Source organism: Schistocerca piceifrons, chromosome 7, assembly GCF_021461385.2.
Source record: "Schistocerca piceifrons isolate TAMUIC-IGC-003096 chromosome 7, iqSchPice1.1, whole genome shotgun sequence".
Classification (NCBI taxonomy): Eukaryota; Metazoa; Arthropoda; class Insecta; order Orthoptera; family Acrididae; genus Schistocerca; species Schistocerca piceifrons.
The window spans coordinates 353,007,719-353,030,923 of NC_060144.1; the positions used below are offsets into that span (position 1 = coordinate 353,007,719).

Here is a 23,205-nt window from a genome sequence, read left to right on the forward strand (position 1 = left end):
GAGATCTCTTCTGAAGTGCACGTTGCAATGCATCCCAGATACGCTCAGTAATGTTCATGTCTTTGGAGTTTGATGACCAGCGGAAGTGCTTAAACTCAGAAGAGTGTTCCTGGAGCCGCTCTGTAGCAATGCTGGATTTGTGGGGTGTCGCATTGTCCTGCTGGAATCGTCACAGTCTTTCGGAATGCACAACAGACATGAATGGATGCAGGTGATCAGACAGGATGCTTACGTACGTGTCACCTGTCAGAGTAGTATGTAGACGTATCAGGGTCTCATATCACTCCAGCTGCACACGCCCCATGCCAATATAGAGCCTCCACCAGCTTGAACAGTTCCCTGCTGACGTGCGGGATCCACTGATTCTCCATACCCCTACACGTCCATCCGCTCGATACGATTTGCGAGACTCCTCCGACCAGGCAACATGTTTACAGTTATGAACAGTCCAATGTGGTTGTTGACGGGCCCAGATGAGGCATAATGCTTTGTGTCGTGCAGTCATGAAGGACACACGAGTGGGCCTGCGGCTCTGGAAGCCCATATCGATGATGTTTCGTTGAATGGTTCGCACGCTGACACTTGTTGATGACCCAGCATTGAAATCTGCAATTTGCGGATGGGTTGCACTTCTGTCACGTTGAACGATTCTCTTCAGTCTTCGTTGGTCCCGTTCTTGCAGGATCTTTTTCCGGCCGCAGTGATGTCGGAGATTTTATGCTTTACCGGATTCCTGATATTCACGGTACAGTCGTGAAATGGTCGTACGGGAAAATCCCCATTTCATCGCTACCTCGCAGATGTTGTGTCCCATCGCTCGTGCGCCGTCTATAACACCACGTTCAAACTCATTTAAATCTTGATAACCTGTCTCTGTATTTTAAGACGCATGCCTATACCAGTTTCTTTGGAGCTTCAGTGTATTTGCATCCTGTGTCAATCTGTTCGTTTTACAAGGAAATGCTCTAATCCGGCATGTTGAAAAATGCCCTGAAATTTTTTATGTGAGAAGAATACACTGAAGGAATGACGGTGTCAGAATTTTAGCTGCTAAGTACTTTAGAAAATGTTGAGAATTGCCATATCCATAGCTCGCCCGGCGGCTGGAGAAATGTACTCCCGCTACTGGAGTTGTAGCGGCCAGCGCCTGCGCGATATGACAGGCGCATATCCTTGGCTAATGGCGAACGGTAAGCAGATAACACGACACGGAGAGACTTATTTGTAAAGCAAATTTGTTTCCCTTGGCATATCCTCGGCTAATGGCGAACGGTAAGCAGATAACACGACACGGAGAGACTTATTTGTAAAGCAAATTTGTTTCCCTTGATGGTTGCTCTGAATCAATTGGCCACAGTCAATGTTCATTCAAATTTGCGCATCATTTAATATCTATAATAATTACCAGCTGTGTTTGTGGTATCGTAGGTGTTAACAATGGAAATAAACTGAATTAATATTGATCTGATGTAATTACATTTTCCTGGAGACGTATTGATTCTCAGCTTTATCTTACTTTGAGTGTCTTCTTCAGAAGTACATAACGTTACTTGGTTACATCAATTACAAAATGTTACATTAATCATGAGCTAACCTGTCCAACTCTCAGGCAGTAATTAACTTAAATATGCATTAACACGACGAGGGTAAAATACATATGACTGTTGAACTAACATTATTGAATCAATATTAATTGTGATAATGCTTAATGTTAAGCAGTGTGCCAACTTTTGCTTCGTAAAATCTGACTGAAAACAGTGTAAATGGAAGAAAAGTTACACGAAGTTAAAATATGCGCCAAAATGAAATTCGCGGAAGTGTGAGAGAAAAAACAACAATATTCGTAAGATTTACTGTAGAACTGCTCGTGAGAGGCAGTGCATCACTACTGATGGAGAATTGCGAGACCAAGTCCTCCGAATCGCAAGTGAAATGAATATTGCTGATTTCAAGGCTTATTCGAACTAGTTACGCAGACTCAAGAAATCATACAGTATGGCAGGTCCCAAAACTATTAATTTTAGTTAAAATAAACGTGTAGAGGAAATGGCATTAATTCGTAGCTGAGGGGAAGATGAAGTGTGCGTATCTCCACGTTTCCAGGTTTCGTGAAAGAACTGTGAGCAAACCGCACTTTATCATCTCGAGCCGAAAAAGTCTGTCGTGCAACTGGTTAATCCTCTGACACATTCGTGTACAACAATGCCAGTGATAAGTAAGAGTGGATTACTGTTTATGCGGTTCTGGCGCTGCAGTCCGAAACCGCGGGACTGCTACGGTCGCAGGTTCGAATCCTGCCTCGGGCATGGGTGTGTGTGATGTCCTTAGGTTAGTTAGGTTTAAGTAGTTCTAAGTTCTAGGGGACTTATGACCTAAGATGTTGAGTCCCATAGTGCTCAGAGCCATTTGAACCATTTGAACTGTTTATGCAGCTTTATATCCGTCTTCAGAGCCCCAACGCAAGCTAGGACCAAAGATAAGACTGTTTAGTGGCAAAAATATTTTCGTCTGAACATTGTTTTTGACGAAATTGTTGGATAAAATAACTTAGGATAGGTTCGTGTCATTTGAGGTTTAGTAGGGAACAATATTCTTAAATTTCAGTTATTTGTTCATAAGCAGTTTACATTGGCACATTTTACAAATTTCGTATACTTGTCATGCAACACAATAAGCGGAGCAACGACCAGAACCATTTCTTACTCCGCCACAATTCTGTCTAAATAAGATTAGCAAGTATTTGAGGTGCCTGGATGCATTGATTTTCTTTCGTCAGGTGTGCCTGGTGTAAGGAAACTGTTTGTGAGGACTACGGGTGATAAAGAAGGAAGGTGTGCCTGGTGTAAGGAAACTGTTTTCATCATTCAAATGGCACTTCGTTTTTTTGTGACGACTCCGGTTAATAAAGAAGGAATTGTTTCGCTGTTGGCAAACTGTACATTATTCAAAAATTATCATACGAATTAAGCTACAGGAAATATTATAAAACTATGTGTCTTTAAGAAATCTTTCAAATTTCCCGTTGATGGACGTCTGTAACGTAACATCAAACTGCCACGATTTATCTTCGTCTGTTAGATACCTTCGTGAGAATTACATCTGCAACAGTTTAGCTGGCAGTATGAACAGCCTCTTACTCAAAAAATGACACGTAGCATTTTTTGTATGGTTTAGATGCATCAAAGTCGCGTGTGTCACCTTGGATATTTGAGCTGCGCTCTAGTTGCGGCCAATCGTGCGGGAAGGACTGTACAAACCGCTGTCAAAAGCAGTTCCTCATGCAGCAAAAACGAGTAGCTTTTACTATTTTTAAAAATACTTGCAGTGCGTATTAGCAGCTAAAATGTTGACCGGGCATTTCATTCGTTGTATTCTTTCGGCATAAAAAGATCAGGGTTCGTTTCGAGGTGTCGGATTAGACAATTCCCTTGTTAGTATAGCGCTTACTCAGGATCCTCGGCTATTTAGTGTATAAACTATAATTTGTCTTCCCTACAATTTTTTCCTTCTACGGCTCCATCTTGTGGCAAGAAAGTTATTGTTAACGTCTTAAAAATGTCCTTTTATCCTATACCTTCTTCTAGTTAGGGTTTTTCACACCGTTTTTGTCGCAGTTTCCGCGGAGAACTTCATTTCTCATCGGTTCAATTAATTTTCAGCATACTTTTGCAACATCACATCTCAAGCACTTTGACATGCCCCTGGTCCGTTTCTTTACATGTAGGTGTGAGAACAAGTAGAAGTCAGGGAGTGTTAAATCAGCTCGGCTGCTCCACCATGTGTATTTCAAATCCCTCTCTTCCCATCGTAACAAATTAGCTTTATTATGCAGGCGCACTGTCCAGAAGAAAGACAGTTCTAATCTTCTGCAGACTAGATCTCATCTGAATAAGTTTTTCATACAGTTAAAACAAAAAACTTGGGTGCTGCACCGTTCTGTTTTCGTTCCTCTATCGGTGTGCTAACGTACTGCGGCGCGGCCATTTCAGTGTGTACCAGGACTGCAGATTGCAAAACAAAAAATGTATTTTTTCGAGATAACAATAAATACTTCATTACAGTTCCTCGCATTTTCTCCAAATTTCTGCGCGTGACTACATTTTGGGTTGCCCTTTATGTTATTTTAAACAAAAATGCCGACACGTTTTGGTTCGCCTTCCCATTTCTCAACTACTGAAAATGAAGAAGCATATTCTTTATGAACCCTCACCGTTTTTGGATGAATTCCCATTGGTTGTAAATGTCTGACACACAGTACTTTATGCCAGTAGATATTCCTGTTCATTAATTCCAATTACACACACACACACACACACACACACACACACACACACACAGAAAAGCGCCGTAGACAAAACTTCTTCACATATTAATTTGATACCTACATTATTGGGTAACATGCGCCAGTACAAGGTTAAAATGTCCCCGATGAACACCTTCTCTATATTTTTCGTCTTGCTCTTACTTACGCAACCGGTTTCTCATTTTCAGTCTGCGACCCTCCCACCGCCACAAGAACCTGTGGTTGTCATTGAGACTCGAACTTGATACGTCCGCAGCTGAGATCTCGAACCCGGAGGCGTTGTGTTGGCAAGTGAACACGAATGCAAAGGGGGGAAAAAACAAGTATCAAATACAAGGCCTTTGAGATTACATCTCAAGTCAGATGAAACGTGAATGACGGCCCGCTAACTCAGTATTCGGCCACCACACTGCCTTTAAATCGCACTTTCTCTGGCCAAACGGCTAAAAATGACTGCTTTAGCTAACGGGAGAAAATATTTTGTTGGTGCATAACTTCTTTGCGTTATGTTTTGTATGCTAGTATTCCGGTTGCTATGGCTTTATTTATCGACTGTAATTTTTTGTTTGTAATTACTGTTGCTGTTTGAATTTACGTATTATCATGTGCCATTTTAAGACAGTGCATAGAGCTGTGGACGCAAGAAAATGGAGTGGCAAGTGGAGAAATAGGAACATTTCCGACGTATTCTTCTGTTTGAATTCAGCAGATGGTTGACAGCAGCGGAGGCAGCAAGAAAAGTTTCTGTCGTGAATGGGGTAATGCCATTGGGCAGAGCACAGCAAGAAAATGGTTTTCCAGTTTCAAGGAGGATCGTTTTGATATTGGTGACTCCACATTCAAGATGATCTTGAGGGTTTAATGAAGAGCGTTTAAATGCATTAATCCACAGCAATCCACGCCAGTGTATTCGAGAACTGACAGATGTTATGAACTGCGATCATTCCACCACCTTTGCACGCAATGGGGAAGGTTCAGAAATCTGGTTTATTGATATCGCATGCTCTAAGCCCAAATCACAAAAATAAGAGGTTCAAAATGGTTCAAAAGGCTCTGAGCACTGTGGGACTTAACATCTTAGGTCATCAGTCCCCTAGAACTTAGAACTACTTAAACCTAACTAACCTAAGAACATCACACACATCCATTCCCGAGGCAGGATTCGAACCTGCGACTGTAGCAGTCCCGCAGTTCCGGACTGCAGCGCCTAGAACCGCTACGGCCATCACGGCCGGCAAAAATAAGAGGGTGGGCATAATTTTGGAAGCTCTATTGATGCATGATCAGGATCCAGAACCTGAATATTTCGTTTAAAAGTTTTCAGAAATGCATTTTATATCTTTCACTTACTTCGTCATTAAAGTTTACTAAGTCTAATTGTCTTGAGAAACATTAGTAGTAAAAGTCGTTATAGTACTATTGAAGTAGACTTCATTACTTTTAAAAAATATAACAAAAACTTGAGGTAATATACAAAGAGCTTAGGTACATAACATAGTTATGTGAGAAAGATTATTCACTACTTTCTTCGGAATCCTTCACACTTGGAACATATAACAGTTCTTTTGCTGTGTTTACCACATGTGTATCTCTTAAAATTGTTGCAGTTTATCATTGTTTTGTTCTCTTTGTTGTACTTTTCTCCTTTTGAACGGCTTTCACTAACACAAAATGACATCTATCTTTACCTCCACGAGCTTCCTTTGTACCTTAGTTCTGCTTGATTTTCCGTCCGAGAATACCCTCCATACTTGAAACTACAGGCTTTGGCAGTCCTGCAATATTTGTAGCCCTTTCTTCAATGTATGGTTTCGTGGCAGTAGCCCCAGTTATTGAAGAAAAAGTCGTCGCTCATTAGGTTTTTTCTTATCCCAATCCGGGAAGTTTAACAAAAATAGTGTATAACTATTTACCAAATGGCTCTGAGCACTATGGGACTGAACTTCTGAGGTCATCAGTCCCGTAGAACTTAGAATTACTTAAACCTAACCAACCTAAGGACATCACACACATCCATGCCCGAGGCAGGATTCGAACCTATGACCGTAGCGGTCGCGCGGTTCCAGACTGTAGCGCCTAGAACCGCTCGGCCACTCCGGCCGGCTAACTATTTACCGCTGCTATGTCCACAAGAGTATAGAAAACAAACAGCGGCCACCTTCTTGCAGCCCTCTTAGTTGAATGTTTCCTCACCATTTGACCTATCGTGTCAACGTCACCTTTAGTCTCATTATAATATTAATTTATAACTCTTTTCCTCTTAGTGTCAATAGGTGAACCAATAACGGCGTCATAATGTTGAGATGATAAAACAGCAGATTTCTTTTGGGTTTTTCACAGGGATATCAAAAACAATTGTGATTGGTATATTTCCAGTACTAGTACCACTGAAACCGAATTTACTAGATTATAATTCTCGTCTTGAGATATCTTTCAGTTCTTGAGGCATATGTTTCCTATTAGCTTGTAATGTTCCCACGAGAGTTAGCTTGTGATTCCTCCATAGATCTTCGGCCTTCCCAACTGAAGTGTAACATCTGTCTATGGTGACATTCAGCCCTGGATTATGTATAGGAACCACCAAGCGTTTGACCACAGCTGCAGCGGAATTTGATTGTTGTGTAACATCATTTCTTTTCCCAGCATAAGGCTCCATACTGATAACATATCTGGTTTTAGCGTCTGTGAGTATGCGTATAATTATACCGTATTTACCAGGTTTTTCCTTCATGAAGAGTGGCCGAGCGTTTCTAGGCGCTACAGTCTGGAACCGCGCGACCGCTACGGTCGCAGGTTCGAATCCTGCCTCGGGCATGGATGTGTGTGATGTCCTTAGGTTAGTTAGGTTTAAGTAGTTCTAAGTTCTAGGGGACTGATAACCTCAGAAGTTAAGTCCCATAGTGCTCAGAGCCATTTGAACCATTTGAACCTTCATGAAGACTTGGAAGGGACACCTGCCACGGAACAATGACAACATTTCATCAAAAACAGTGTGCATCCCAACAGAATAATATTTTAGCAGTAATTCATTCATCTTATCAAAAACTTCTGGTATTGCAGCAAACTTATGAAGTTTCCTGCGATCGCTTCGCAACCCTCTGTCACCAAATCTTACTATCTTAGTAAGCTGCTGGAATCTGGTTCGGCTCATGGTAGCAGCGTAAATAAATTTCCTTAAGTATAGGACCAAAAATCTGTGAAAGATGACTCACTATCGTTTTCCTTCCCCATAATAATAAGTAGCCCTATATATGCCATGAAATCAAGTCTGTCTTGGATATTTTCTGCCTCAATGCCTCTTCATTCGTATGCTTTATTATGATGTTGACAATTTTTGGAAACAAAAACTTTTCAAATGATTCTCTTATTGTTTTTACTTTGGCTTCGTCTCTTATGCCTTCTCTTTATGTCACTATGTTTTGTGCTGCTCGTCTTCTAATGTGAGGAGGTTTGGAGCTATAAATTTTTCCAGTGCTTGTAATATTCTTGTCACTAACCTCAGAGGCTGCGTCGTCATCAGTTTCAGGCGCCCAGAGGTCATCTTCAGTGTCTGTATGTACTCTGTCATTGTCCACATCCTCGCGCACAACGCATTCCTCTTCACGTTCACTCTCTACATCGTCAGTTTCATCAAATTCTATTTGAGAATCTGTAGATTCTTCTAAAATATGTGACAGTTCTCTGTCAGTAAGTGACTGTCGATACATTATCAATCACAGTTGTGTCTAACACTGGACTAAGTGCCACTGAACGGGAAGCAAAAAAGAACCAAAGGGAAATGAATCATTGTTGAGTCCACTGTTGCTCCCAACTCAGATAAATATAATGTCCATGTGTTCTAAGTTCTAAGGTCACGTAATGCTATTATTTATGGAGTAAGACGACAGTTGTGGAAAGTCGCATCTACCACCAAGGGGGGTGGGGGAAGACTTTATGACCACCTCCCATAAAATTAAATTTTCCGATTAAGCTTAAACGAAAAATGTAAAACAATCATAGCATTTGAAAGAAGACTTCATTAAAGACAATAAACATTTTTTACAAAATTTTGAAAAGTAAAGTACCTGAGTAGATTCAATATTTTCAGAAGGTAGGGATAAAGTACTCCCCCCCCCCCCCCCCCCCGAGTGTTAAAGACAAGGTGTACAGAAATAACCTCAAAACCATAGAAACCATTGGTGAGCTGAAAACAGCCATGCTGGAGGTCATCGACACCATCGACACTTCAGCGGGCCATGCAGAATTTCGGTGTTGATCTGCGACACATCATCACGAATGATGGCAGGCATATCGAACGTGTCATAACATAAATCCGAGTAACTGTACTGACGTTTACATGTTGAATAAAATGTGTGCATGACATAGTTTGTAACTAATTTACGTTTTCTTCATATATTTCAATAATTGTCGCCCTGTAGCTACAGTATGCCATTTCTTCCTTTTCACTAGTTAGCAAAAGCCGAACTATGCTCTCCTATTCGTTGCGAGAGCTAACTTCGTTGTTAGAACCACGTTCCAGTTCAATACAGTGTTGCATGCTTCAAGCAACCAGTTATCTGGCGGCACTAAAGTACGCTGGTATCGCACATAGCTTGTCTGTGCTAATGACGGTTCGTATGAGGTCTGACGAAATGCAGGTTACGTGACACGACGGTGTGTCGATCAGTAGAACAGTAAAACGTAAATGTCGTATCACGCCAAGAAAATGAGAGTCCTGCCTTCCAAAAACGAGAGGAATTTTGAAGTTGCTTTTTTTTTTTGTCCAGATTTCTGAATGGGAATTCAGTCGTGATGAAAAGAAAACCACCGATATTTCGGACTTTTTTCTATTTCTTCTTTCGCATTCCAGCGAAACTATTAATCGAAAGGAAAATTTGGTAATTTGTGGTAAGTTCCTATGGGACCAAACTGCTGAATTCATTGGTTCCCAGGCTTACTCACTACTTAATCTAACTTAAACTAACTTACACTAAGGACAAAACACACACACACACACACACACACACACACGCGCGCGCGCGCGCGCGCGCGCCCGAGGGAGTACCCGAAACTCCTGTAGAAAGTTACGACAGAAAAAAAGTAATTTTTCTCGTTTTTCGAAAAACAGTCGTTTTGTCGTTATAAAACATGCAGCATCTGAGAACTGGCAAATTTGACGCAATATTCTATTCCTTTCTCCTTCACTGTTATGACGTCCACCTCATCCACAACGCTTCATCCAGACATTGCACTGACCTCCATTAACAAACGTAACTAATTAAATGAATGCGTGGTGTCTGTTCTTTCGGACACGTCCGACTGATTGGCCTCGATGGGCAATGAATCCACCACACACCGTGCTGTTGCCCAATTACTTTCGACGTACTGCGGGAATTTCAAACCGCGAGCATGGAAGACATGGCGGGGACTGCGGATAGGTGGCATTGGTGGGAGTGTAGGCCGGCTGAGAGGTGCGCCAAGGTAGTCTGAGCAACTGCGATGGACACTGTGTCCGAGTGGCGCAGTGGTTAACGCGACTGCCTAGTAAGCAGGAGATCCTGGATTTGAATCCTGGTCAGACATACAGTTTCACTCGTCGCCGCTAATTCTGCACGAAGTCCCGATACTGCTGACATCAGTAGTTCCTTCCCTTCCATTTCCTTTCCACCCCTCCGCCTTCACTTTACATAAAAAGAACGAAACAATGGTCAGCTGACTATTGGTGCCTGCAAGGAGCATCAACAATACGCTTCCCGGCAAAAGTACGCCGCGCGGGATTAGCCGAGCGATTTAAGGCGCTGCAGTCATGGACTGTGCAGCTGGTCCTGGCGGAGCTTCGAGTCCTACTCGGGCATGGCTGTGTGTGTTCGTCCTTATGATAATTTAGGTTAAGTAGTGTGTAAGCTTAGGGACTGATGATCTTGGCAGTTAAGTCCCGTAAGACTTCACACACATTTGAACATTTTGCAAAAGTACGTGTTTGCGACACTAATGGAGCAACAAATTGTAGAGAATGAGTATCTGATACGTAAATGAAAAACAGTGAACACTGGAAGAAATCACTGAACTGAAAAAAAAAAAAAAAAAAAAAAAAAAAAAAAAAAAAGATATTTGTCGTTAACTACGTGATTAACGTAAATAATTGAATAATGGTGATATTTACTTACTAGTTAGGTTTTATGTTAGTTTCTTTGATTTATTGGAAACATAATTCGATGCTCCACATGTTTTCTCCTATAAAATTTTGCGTCAAACTGGCTAGTTCTCAGGTGTCGCACATTTTATTGCAGCAAACGACTGTCTTTCGAAAACTGAAAATAACAGTTTCCTCACGAAGCTTTTGTAACTAGCCTCAGTCGATGCAGAATTTATTGCTCTTCAGTCTTAGTAACCTTGGAATTTCCGATTTAGCGTTTAGTTTCGCAGGAATTTTAAAAAATTTTCCTAAATTTTGGTGGTTTTCTTTCAATCATGGCTGAAGTTCCGATCAGAAATCGAGGCAAACTCAGATTACTCATATCAGAAGCCTACCTGAGTGATTAAAACAGTTTCTAGGATTCCAGTATCTTTTGGAACGCAACTCCATTTTTCGAGGTAATTGTACTAACTTATATGGCATTGTTGACTGTAATAGACCCTCACCCCCCCCACCCCCTCCCCCACCCCCCGCCATCCCCAAGGGTCGGTTCAGCTGCCTGTAAGGTGTTTTTCCTTCGCACACATTGGCCCCTTTCTTTTTCGAAAACGAGATATGTGAGAGTTGTGTTATATGCGTATTCTGTGGTGGGTAAAATAAATGTAATGGGTGCGTATGCAGGGTGTCCCAGAAATGTTGCAACAAACTTCGAGAGGTTGTAGAGTGTATCTTGAGGAACAAATCGAGGATAGGAACTCGTGACTGGAAACGTCGTCCAGCTACGCTACAGGGTGTCGAAATTACAGGCGCCGGCGCTCCACTGGGCAACCTCTTCGGTAATAAACGTGGCTTTGTACACTGACGGACAATAGGGGATACGTCTCGCAATGTTGTTTGGTATTCAGTGATCGCAACTAATTGCTACGGTCACCAATGGAGAAGATGGAGCGAGCTGCTGTGTACAAAGGCCTTATCTTCTGTGAATGAGATACTCTGTTGCTTCTGTGGATGACGTTCTCGGCCTTGGGATTCCACCTGCAGTTTATTTTCTCCTGAAACACTCTAAAATCTACATTCATAGGAGATGAGGCCTATCTATGCAGCAGCTAGCTCCATCTTCTCCACTGGCGATCACGGCAATCTGTCACGATCATTGCAAAACAACATTGCGAGACGTCCCGCCTACGGTTCGTCATCGTACAAGCTCACGTTTGCTGCCGTAGGGGAGACCTACAGGCATGTGTCGCCGCCAATAACTTCGACGATAATTCCACAGTTAATAATTGTCCTATAAAGCAACAATGACCTAGTCGTCAATTTTGGTCTGTTTTGCATTTTTTATTTGCTCAGTAGTATACTCTTTCGACAATTGTTGGCCGGCCGCTGTCGCCAAGCGTTTCCTAGGCGCTTCAGTCTGGAACCGCCCGACCGCAACGTTTTAAGTAGTTCTAAATTCTAGGGGACTGATGACCTCAGATGTTAAGTCCCATAATGCTTAGAGCCATTTGAACCATTTTTCGACAATTGTTGCGAATGATTTCTAGTATCTAATAAAGCCACAGAGCGAAGTAACAAAGTTTTATGTGACCGCACTCGTGTTAGGGCAGGAGCAGGGTTCAAATTCAACGTCTCGGAACACTAGTTTATATTCTACAGCTACATCTACAACCTGCAAACCAATGTGAAGTGCATAGCGGAGGGTACATTCCATTCTACTAGTTAGGGTTTCTTCCCGTTCATTCACGTATCGAGCACGGAAAGAATGATCGTTTAAATTTCTCTTAGTGTGATGTAATTAATCTTGTTCCTCACGATCCCCATGTGATCGATAAGTAGGAGGCTGCAGTGAATCATCCCCCATAGCACTTCTTGATGCTTTCAGGTAGGCTTTCTCGACATAATTTATGTTTATCTTCAAGAGTCTGTCAGTTCTGTTTCTTCAGCATCTCTGCGAACACTCCCACGAGGGTCAAACAAACCTATGTCCGTAATATGAGAAAAAGTAGCACCGTAGCTGCATCTTGAGAATATCTTCATCCTATCAGACGACTAGTTTCGGCGGCACATTACCACCGTCCTCAGGCCCACCACTGCCAAAAAAGTACTTGATTTCCTTGGCGCACAAGGAAAACAAATACTCTTTTGGCAGTTGTAAGATGTGAGGATGGCGGTAATGTGACGCTGAAACTATTCGTGTGACAGAATAAAGACATTCTCAAGATACAGCTGTGGTGGTACTTTTTCTCATATAAGTCATTAGCTGATGTCCCTCCTCCATGCAAAAAGATGGACATCCATAAATTAAACCTACGACCGTTTGAGCTACCCTTCTCTGGATATGTTCAGTATCCCCCATTAGTCACAACTGGTGCATGTCCCAACACACTTGAGCAATATGGGTCGCACGAGCGATTCGTAAGCAATTGCCTTTGTAGACTGACTGCATTTTCCCAGTATTCTACCAATAAACCGAAGTCTACCACCTCCTTTACCCATGACTGTGCCTATGTGATCATTGCTTTTCATATATGTACAAACTCTTACACCCAGGTATTTGTATGAGTTGGCCAATTCCGACTGTGACTCACTGATTATATAGGATACAACGATTTTTCGTTTTGTGGAGTGAACAGTTTTAGTTTTGGATTTCTTGAGGGTATTTTCGTTCTGTGGTTGCAAATACAAAAAATATGAGACTTCAATAATTCACTGTCGCCTTGAAAGAATTATAATGATTTTTTCTTAAACGTTTTGAAAACACTGCCAACCTAATCTTCTTCCGAACTGTTTTCGAGGCCGTTCGCAGTTTGAACTGAAAGGCTCCTGTGCATCTCTCGATGGAACTGAATGACCTGCAATGTTATTCCCTTTTTAAAGCCAAAGCTTTTACATTAAAACTGTTCAGGACATCTACATTGTTCCTGTAGGTAGAGTTCCTACGTCTCTATAATTAGGTTGCAAAAGTACTTCAATATTTTGATCAACTCAATTGTTTGAAAAAGCTTTTATGATTATGGAACTAAATAAATCACAAGTTACATGGTAACCTGAGTGCGCAAATCTGTTGAACTGTCTGCGTCTGTCCATATGCGGACTGTTTGTACCACATAAAAATTAAGTCTTCACCATGCAAATAACAAATAACACTGAAAATACACTCATGCTCATAAATTAAGTATAATGCTGATACGTGGTGAAACAACGCTGTGGTGAGCGGTTTTGCGTCTTTAAATCACCTCGGGGTTTGACCATGCGGTGAATTTGACCTGCGGTCGTCGCCCGGTGGCGCTGGCAGCAGTCTACATATGCAGAGGTGTATTGGTGAGTGTCAGAGTACGGTGCAGCGAGTAAGTGCGCAGACATTTTCAGACGTGCTAATGGTGACTGTGTGTTGGAAATGGCTCAAAGAACACATATTGATGACGTTATGAGGGGTAGAATACCAGAGCGACTGGAGGCTGGTCAAACACAGCAGGTTGTAGCAAAGGCCCACCGTGTGCCACAAAGTGTGATCTCAAGATTATGGTAACGATTCCAGCAGACAGGAAATGTGTCCAGACGCTACAGTACGGGACGTCCACAGTGTACAACACCACAAGAAGACCGATATCTCACCATCAGTGCTCGCAGACGGCCATGAAGTACTGCAGGTAGCTTTGTTCGGGACCTTACCGCAGCCACTGGAACAGTTGTCTCCAGACACACTCTACAGACGACTGAACAGACATGGTTTATTCGCCCGGAGACCTGCAAGGTGCATTCCACTGACCCCTGGTCACAGGAGAGCCCATAAAGCCTGTGTCATGAACACAGTACATGGGCATTGGAACAGTGGTCCCAGGTTATGTTCATGGACGAGTCCAGATATAGTCTGAACAGTGATTCTCGCCGGGTTTTCATCTGGCGTGAACCAGGAACCAGACACCAAGCCCTTAATGTCGTTGAAATGGACCTGTATGGAGGTCATGGTTTGATGGTGTGGGGTGGGATTATCATTGGTGCACGTACACCCCTGCACGTCTTTGACAGAGAAACTGTAACAGGTCAGGTGTGTCGAGACATTTTGCACCAGTATGTCCGCGTTTTCAGGAGTGCAGTGGGTCCCACCTTCTTCCTGATGGATGATAACACACGGCGCCACCGAGCTGCCATCGTGGAGGAGTACCTTGAAACAGAAGATAACAGACGAATGGAGGGGCCTGCCCCTTCTCCAAACTTAAACCCCAACGAGCACGTCTGGGATGCTCTCGATTGACGTATCGCTGCACGTCTTCACATCCATAGAACACTTCAGGAGCTCCAACAGGCACTGGTGCAAGAATGGGAGGCTATACCCCAGAAGCTGCTCAACCACCTGGTCCAGAGTATGCCAACCCGTTTTGCGGCCTGTGTACGTGTGCGTGGTGATCATGTCCCATATTGATGTCGGGGGTACATGCGCAGGAAACAGTGGTATTTTGTAGCACATGTGTTTCGGGACGGTTTTCTCAACTTATCACCAATACCGTGGACTTACAGATCTGTGTCGTGTGTGTTCCCTATGTTCCTTTGCTATTAGCGCCAGTTTTGTGTAGTGCCACGTTGTGTGACACCACATTACGCCGGCCGCGGTGGCCGTGCGGTTCTAGGCGCTGCAGTCCGGAACCGTGGGACTGCTATGGTCGCAGGTTCGAATCCTACCTCGGGCATGGATGTGTGTGATGTCCTTAGGTTAGTTAGGTTTAAGTAGTTCTAAGTTCTAGGCGACTGATGACCTAAGATGTTAAGTCCCATAGTGCTCAGAGCCATTTGAACCTTTTTTTTTTGTGGCACCACATTCTGCAATTATTTTTAATTTATGAGCATGAGTATAATTAGCTTCGTTTGTGCTCTATATTGTTGACAAATAAAGTATAAAATTAAGTCTTATGCATTGTGACTGTATTGCAGTCTAGATATCGCTCAGACATCATGGTGTGGAGGTGGGGGGGGAGGGGGGGGAAGTGTGCAGACAGGCTGAGCGCTGTGGCACACAAGCCAGGGTATGACTTGTGAACTGAATTCTTGGCCGCCTCTGCAACAGGTGATTTCGGTCTGCTTGCTAACTTTTTAGAATTTTTAATCATATGGTTTGGTGAAATTTAACTTTGAAATTCATTAACTGCATGTCACTTTGCTCTCTCATCCTCACTTTGCTCTCTCATCTTCATTTTTACTTCACTCAGCCCTTGTGCCAAAGTTAAAAATTGGTACTTCAGAAACAACTTGAGCAAATACAGCTTTCACTGGGAAAAAAACACAAGGAAAGCTAAATGCGCCAGATAAGATATGACATACGGTTTTATTCTTCTTAAGTTGAAATGGGGATAAGTTTTGGTAAAAGCTTTCCAGATAGTGAAAATCCTGTATCTTAGTGTTGCTTTCAGTGATACCTTTCGGTAGGGGATAGGTATTGTATGAGAGGGCCGCTTCAGTTGCATACAGACATCGTATAAAACATTTCCCATCCCTAAATCAGTAACACGTGCCTTTCTAGTAATCACACATCTGTCTTGTGATCGGTATTGTAGCATCATAGAAAGGGCCAAAGAATCGTGATACAAAAAAAAGGTTCACATGTTAAAAAAATATCTGTAACAAGATACTTCATTACAGTGAATAGTATAGTTTGAAGCAGTTATGACAGTACACCAGACGAAAGGTTTCAGAAGAAGCTAAAGCAGAATGATCGAAAGTCAGGCGATAGAGATTTAATCATCATAATCCTTCAGCTGAATACGCGTATAATAACACAAATTGAATAAGTGCATTCATCTTGCTGGATACTTTAATAAATGACAAAAACTACACTACTGGCCATTTAAATTGCTACACCACGAAGATTATGTGCTACAGACGCGAAATTTAACCGACAGGAAGAAGATGCTGTGATACGCAAATGATTAACTTTTCAGAGCATTCACACAAGGTTGGCGCCGGTGGCGACACCTACAACGTGCTGACATGAGGAAAGTTTCCAACCGATTCCTCATACACAAACAGCAGTTGACCGGCGTTGCCTGGTGAAAAGTTGTTGTGATGCCTCGTGTAAGGAGGAGAAATGCGAACCATCACGTTTCCGACTTTGATAAAGGGCGGATTGTAGCCTGTCGCGATTGCGGTTTATCGTATCGCGACATTGCTGCTCGCGTTGGTCGAGATCCAATGCCTGTTAGCAGAATATGGCATTCCAACGGCCTCGTATCACTAGCAGTCGAGATGACAGGCATCTTATCCGCATGGCTGTAACGGATCGTGCAGCCACGTCTCGATCCCTGAGTCAACAGATGGGGACGTTTGCAAGGCAACAACCATCTGCACGAACAGTTCGACGACGTTTGCAGCAGCATGGACTATCAGCTCGGAGACCATGGCTGCGGTTAGCCTTGACTCTGCGTCACAGACAGGAGCGCCTGCGATGGTGTACTCAACGACGAACCCGCGTGCACAAATGGCAATACGTCATTTTTTCGGATGAATCCAGGTTCTGTTTATAGCATCATGATGGTCGCATCCGTGTTTGGCGACATCGCAGTGAACGCACGTTGGAAGCGTGTATTCGTCATCGTCACACTGGAGTATCACCCGGCGTGATTGTATGGGGTGCCATAGGTCACACGTCTCGGTCACCTCTTGTTCGTATTGGCGGCACTTTGAAGAGTGGACGTTACATTTCAGATGTGTTACGACCCGTGGCTCTACCATTCATTCGATCCCTGAGAAACCCTACATTTCAGCAGGATAATGCACGACCGCATGTTGCAGGTCCTGTACGGGCCTTTCTGGATACAGAAAATGTTCGACTGCTGCCCTGGCCAGCAGATTCTCCAGATCTCTCACCAATTGGAAACGTCTGGTCAGTGGTGGCCGAGCAACTGGCTCGTCACAATACGCCAGTCACTACTCTTGATGAACTGTGGTATCGTGTTGAAGCTGCATGGGCAGCTGTACCTGTACACGCCATCCAAGCCCTGTTTCACTCAATGCCCTGGCGTATCAAGGTCGTTATTACAGCCAGAGGTTAGTTCTAGTATAATATATTTGTCAAACGAATACCCGTTTATGATCTGCATTTCTTCTTTAATGGCCAGTAGTGTAAATCGTGTTAATAGTTATGAGGGTTCATCTAAGCAGTGTGTATTGGTAACATCGGCTACAAGCGGTCAGGGGAAGCTAAGATGCTACAGTAACAGCGGTTGAGAAGCCAAGTACTTAACGATGAGATGATTCTTCTCGATCGCAGCAAATACAGGTTGCTTTTAAGCAAACTAACTTCAAATAACAGAGGCCAGAGTGCTAGTAAGTCTTATTTACGGTCAGCTGGGGAAAATAGATAAACTCGCAGTAATCGCTGCTAACCACAACCTTGAAACGAGATCAAGTCTTCCCCATTAAAATCCTTCTGGGCATTCTACATCTACATCTACGTGATTACTCTGCTATTCACAATCAAGTGCCTGGCAGAGGGCTCAATGAACCACCTTCAAGCTGTCTCTCTACCGTTCCACTCTCGAACGGCACGCGGGAAAAACGAGCACTTAAATGTTTCTGTGCGTGCCCTGATTTCTCTTATTTTATCGTGATGATCATTTCTCCCTTTGTAGGTGGGTGCCAACAAAATGTTTTCGCAATCGAAGGAGAAAACTGGTGATTGAAATTTCATGAGAAGATCCCGTCGCAACGAAAAACGCCTTTGTTTTAATGATTGCCACTCCGTTTCAAGTCTGTGGCACTATCGCCCCTATTTCGCGATAATACAAAACGAGCTGCCCTTCTTTGTACTTTTTCGATGTCATCGGTCAGTCCCACCTGATGCGTGCCCCACACCGCACAGCAATACTCCAGAATAGGGCGGACAAGCGTGGTGTAAGCAGTCTCTTTAGTAGACCTGTTGCACCTTCTAAGCGTTCTGCCAGTGAATCGCAGTCTTTGGTTTGCTCTACCCACAATATTATCTATGTGATCGTTGCAATTTAGGTTATTTGTAATTGTAATGCCTAAGTACACTCCTGGAAATGGAAATAAGAACACCGTGAATTCATTGTCCCAGGAAGGGGAAACTTTATGGACACATTCCTGGGGTCAGATACATCACATGATCACACTGACAGAACCACAGGCACATAGACACAGGCAACAGAGCATGCACAATTTCAGCACTAGTACAGTGTATATCCACCTCTCGCAGCAATGCAGGCTGCTATTCTCCCATGGAGACGATCGTAGAGATGCTGGATGTAGTCCTGTGGAACGGCTTGCCATGCCATTTCCACCTGGCGCCTCAGTTGGACCAGCGTTCGTGCTGGACGTGCAGACCGCGTGAGACGACGCTTCATCCAGTCCCAAACATGCTCAATGGGGGACAGATCCGGAGATCTTGCTGGCCAGGGTAGTTGACTTACACCTTCTAGAGCACGTTGGGTGGCACGGGATACATGCGGACGTGCATTGTCCTGTTGGAACAGCAAGTTCCCTTGCCGGTCTAGGAATGGTAGAACGATGGGTTCGATGACGGTTTGGATGTACCGTGCACTATTCAGTGTCCCCTCGACGATCACCAGTGGTGTACGGCCAGTGTAGGAGATCGCTCCCCACACCATGATGCCGGGTGTTGGCCCTGTGTGCCTCGGTCGTATGCAGTCCTGATTGTGGCGCTCACCTGCACGGCGCCAAACACGCATACGACCATCATTGGCACCAAGTCAGAAGCGACTCTCATTGCTGAAGACGACACGTCTCCATTCGTCCCTCCATTCACGCCTGTCGCGACACCACTGGAGGCGGGCTGCACGATGTTGGGGCGTGAGCGGAAGACGGCCTAACGGTGTGCGGGACCGTAGCCCAGCTTCATGGAGACGGTTGCGAATGGTCCTCGCCGATACCCCAGGAGCAACAGTGTCCCTAATTTGCTGGGAAGTGGCGGTGCGGTCCCCTACGGCACTGCGTAGGATCCTACGGTCTTGGCGTGCATCCGTGCGCCGCTGCGGTCCGGTCCCAGGTCGACGGGCACGTGCACCTTCCGCCGACCACTGGCGACAACATCGATGTACTGTGGAGACCTCACGCCCCACGTGTTGAGCAATTCGGCGGTACGTCCACCCGGCCTCCCGCATGCCCACTATACGCCCTCGCTCAAAGTCCGTCAACTGCACATACGGTTCACGTCCACGCTGTCGCGGCATGCTACCAGTGTTAAAGACTGCGATGGAGCTCCGTATGCCACAGCAAACTGGCTGACACTGACGGCGGCGGTGCACAAATGCTGCGCAGCTAGCGCCATTCGACGGCCAACACCGCGGTTCCTGGTGTGTCCGCTGTGCCGTGCGTGTGATCATTGCTTGTACAGCCCTCTCGCAGTGTCCGGAGCAAGTATGGTGGGTCTGACACACCGGTATCAATGTGTTCTTTTTTCCATTTCCAGGAGTGTATTTAGCTGAATTTACAGCGTTCTGATCCGTCATGTTATAAAACACTAAAATAAATCAAATTTTCGCTAGAGCTACAGCGGTCCTCTGAGTGCAAGGATTTTAACGACCTTTACACCGGACTTGGAAGCCTACATATTAATAAGCGCAAGTCTGCTGTCAGCTTGATCGCACCGCTCGACCCGCTAGCTTAAAACGGAGCAATCATATCCTAACGTCGGCACAATCAATAAATAATCTTATCACAATTACAGCAGTCCAGATTTTCTGTTTATCAGCAGTCGGTTTGCTCGTTGGAAACACGCTGTAGCTCGTACTCTCCTACCATTTTTTGTTTCCTCCAAACTGACGCTATGCATACAGCTGGTATCAGCTTCAAGCGTTTGGTGTAGATGACCTCTGCAAACTTTAGCACTGAAGATAATATTACATATTCTATCATTCTGAAACGAGTACTATACCCAAGATATTCCTGTTGAATTGTTCGATCCATAAGACAAGAGTAGTTGTGACCGGAAATTTACAATAGTATCTGAATTCGTGTTTGTTTATATCACGTTTAAAACTAACACGTTGTGACAGAAAGGAAATTCAAAAAATATTATAATGTTAATATAACAAGTTTTGTACGATGACATTTTACAATATCTCGTGGTTTTTCCGCAGTCTCCCTCATCAATGTAGGGAAATTCTGGGCAATTCCACATGCCCAGCTTTCGATACGCGCCACGCAAACATTTGTAACATTTGAACATGAGAGTCCTCTAGACACAGGCAGATGGGGTACACAGATTTCGTCCCGGGGAGAGTGGTGGTGTCATCAATATCAATTTATACTATGAAAGTAAGTATACGTTGTGCGTGCCGCAAAAACTCAGAAATGAGGCCCGGTACGATCAAGGGAGTTATATGGTGTGCTAGCCCGTTTTTACCTGAATGACGTGCTTTTGAAGACATAAGGGGTGGGAAGTTTCCCCTCTAGAAATTTCTAGAACATCCGGTACATTCGAGGGTATTCTAGAGCATTCCACAACACTCCAGCATGTTCCAGAGTGTTTGGAAACATCCCAGATCATTGTGGAACATTCCAGAACACTCTAGAATTTTGTGGAATGTTCTGGAACATTATGGACCATTCGAAGCCTTTTTGGTACATTCTGTAATTCACCACTTGTGTGGCTACCCTTTGGTGTTGATACATAAAGCAAGACCCATCGTGGGTTCGAACGTCAGTTTCTTATCAGTGAAGAAGGGAGGAACCAAAAACGTAGTGCAGTGAGTGAATGGCAACGCCCAAACGTAAAAGAGATCTTGCCTGGTCTGGAGCAAAACGGCGAAAACAAAAAGAACAGCGAAAAAACGAAACAGACGAAGACTGCGAAGCACATTTAAGTTCCCAACGAACGAGAATGAGCACTGTGAGAAGCACAGAAACCTAAGGACAACGAAATGAAAGACTGAAGAATCAAGAACCACGACACAATCTTATAATAAGACTTTGAACTCAAGCCACCCATAAAAATATCACCCTATGAGAAGCGTGGACGCGGACAAGTAATTGAACAACGATGATTGTCAGAAGCCGAACTTATAACTGGAAAGTACAAAGGACACACACTATTTACACCCAGAATACCACTGATCTCTACTGAGCTGCCATTCTAATTTAAAAGACTGCAATTTCCAGTCAAATTATCCTACACTTTTACAATTAACAAATAAGAACGACAAACTGTAAAATATTGCGGCACAACCTGAAAGACTCTTGCATCTCTCACGGCCAACTATTCGTAACTTCCTCTCGAGTAGGAAATTCGAAAAACTTGTACATACATTCCCAGGGTAACAAAATGAAAAATGTTGTTTATAAACAAGAATCCGAAATAGCTAGAATACGTTTCCAATAATTTTTTTACCTCTTATACTTTAAAGTTTATCTTTTTATTCCAACTAATCTGATATCACATCCCTGAGCGAAGCCGGGTACCCCAACTGGTATAATTATACAACAATGCCGCTCCGAAAGAGAAACGGGTAAAGGCAAAAAATAAGAAGAAGAGTATTCCACATTAATAGAAAGCGTACAAATGACTTACGTGACACGTAAATAACTCCGAAGGATGTAACAGCGCGGAGGTGTCCAAGCGGCCGTCTGGCAGCAGCGGCGAAGGAGCCGGGAAGGTCTGTGGTCCGCCTGGCGGAAACTCCCGTGTCTTGCCGACCTAACACGAACAGCGCCTGCGCTGGCGACCACCCTTTGGACAAATTGCCCCGGCTCCAACGCTCCAACGAACTCGTTGTCACTGTCTGCTATCCCTACTGCCAAGGCCCTCGTAAATTACGGTAAGTTAATCGTCTAATGTTACTTGTGTAAGCGTACAAAGTACACTAGACACTGAGTCGTGGGTGTCCGCAATTTTTCAAATAATGGATAAGATTCTGAAATTCAATTTTTGGTGTTACTCATTTTGTGAGCTTCAAAATATGTCGTGCGCCAAAAACAAAATTCGAAAGCAGCATACAACAGCTGTTGCATCTCAGTCGTTGATACTTACCCACTTATTGTGTTGAAGGTAGATTACGTTGATACCTAAACGATGAAAGGCAGAATGTTGCTGTGCGGGTCGTGGGACATTCAAAGCTGTTTGAGATCCAAAGGTTTAGAATTAACAAGCGCAAGAGCATTTGTTCGCGGGATGCATACTTTGCATTGCTTTGTTAATTGTATGTAATGGGTGTCAGTGCGTTCAACGTGATACTTGATAAATAGTTAAAGTTGCCAAAAAAGGGCTATCGACAAGTAATAATAAGTTAACGGATAAAAATTTTGCTGTTTGTTTATTACAGAAACATACTCTCTGTTGTAACACAATACAAATAGTTTTTAAAATAAGGCACTGTACCTTTTAACGTCATTCAGTTCATCTTGAAATGAGCACAGTTACTATCAAATGCTTAAGACTTTAAGACCTCGCTGTATTACTTTGGAGGCACCATGGCAACACTTTAACTTATGAGTTACGCACAACAGCCAGCGTTTCAGAGAAACAGACATAGAATGCCCGAGCCGGTTCTCGAATAAAGGACGCCGCCATACCCTCCCCCTCTCCTATGAAATCGTCGACGACGTCATCGCATCTCCCTCCCCTATGACGTCATTGACGACATTATTGCATTCCGCCTCCCAGCCTCCCTTGATATCACGTGCTATTGTCAGATTTCTCATAATAGGCCAATTTCCCTATGTAAAAAATGGCGGGAGAATCTAAAAATGGTGGGAAATTCAAAACTCCTATGATTTTTCTATTTAAGTAGGTTCTCGTCCTAAGTATAAATTAAATTGA

General features: G+C 43.7%; 1 protein-coding gene across 1 annotated transcript in view; it reads right to left on the bottom strand.

Annotated features, from left to right (window-relative positions):
- Positions 1–22,064, bottom strand: part of LOC124805144 (glutathione S-transferase D7-like) — a 94,560-nt gene extending 72,496 nt beyond the window's left edge. The window contains exon 1 of the mRNA XM_047265611.1: positions 21,958–22,064. The gene's annotated coding sequence lies outside the window, so the exon portion shown is untranslated. The remainder of the gene's footprint in view (positions 1–21,957) is intronic.
- Between the last annotated feature and the right edge of the window lie 1,141 nt (positions 22,065–23,205).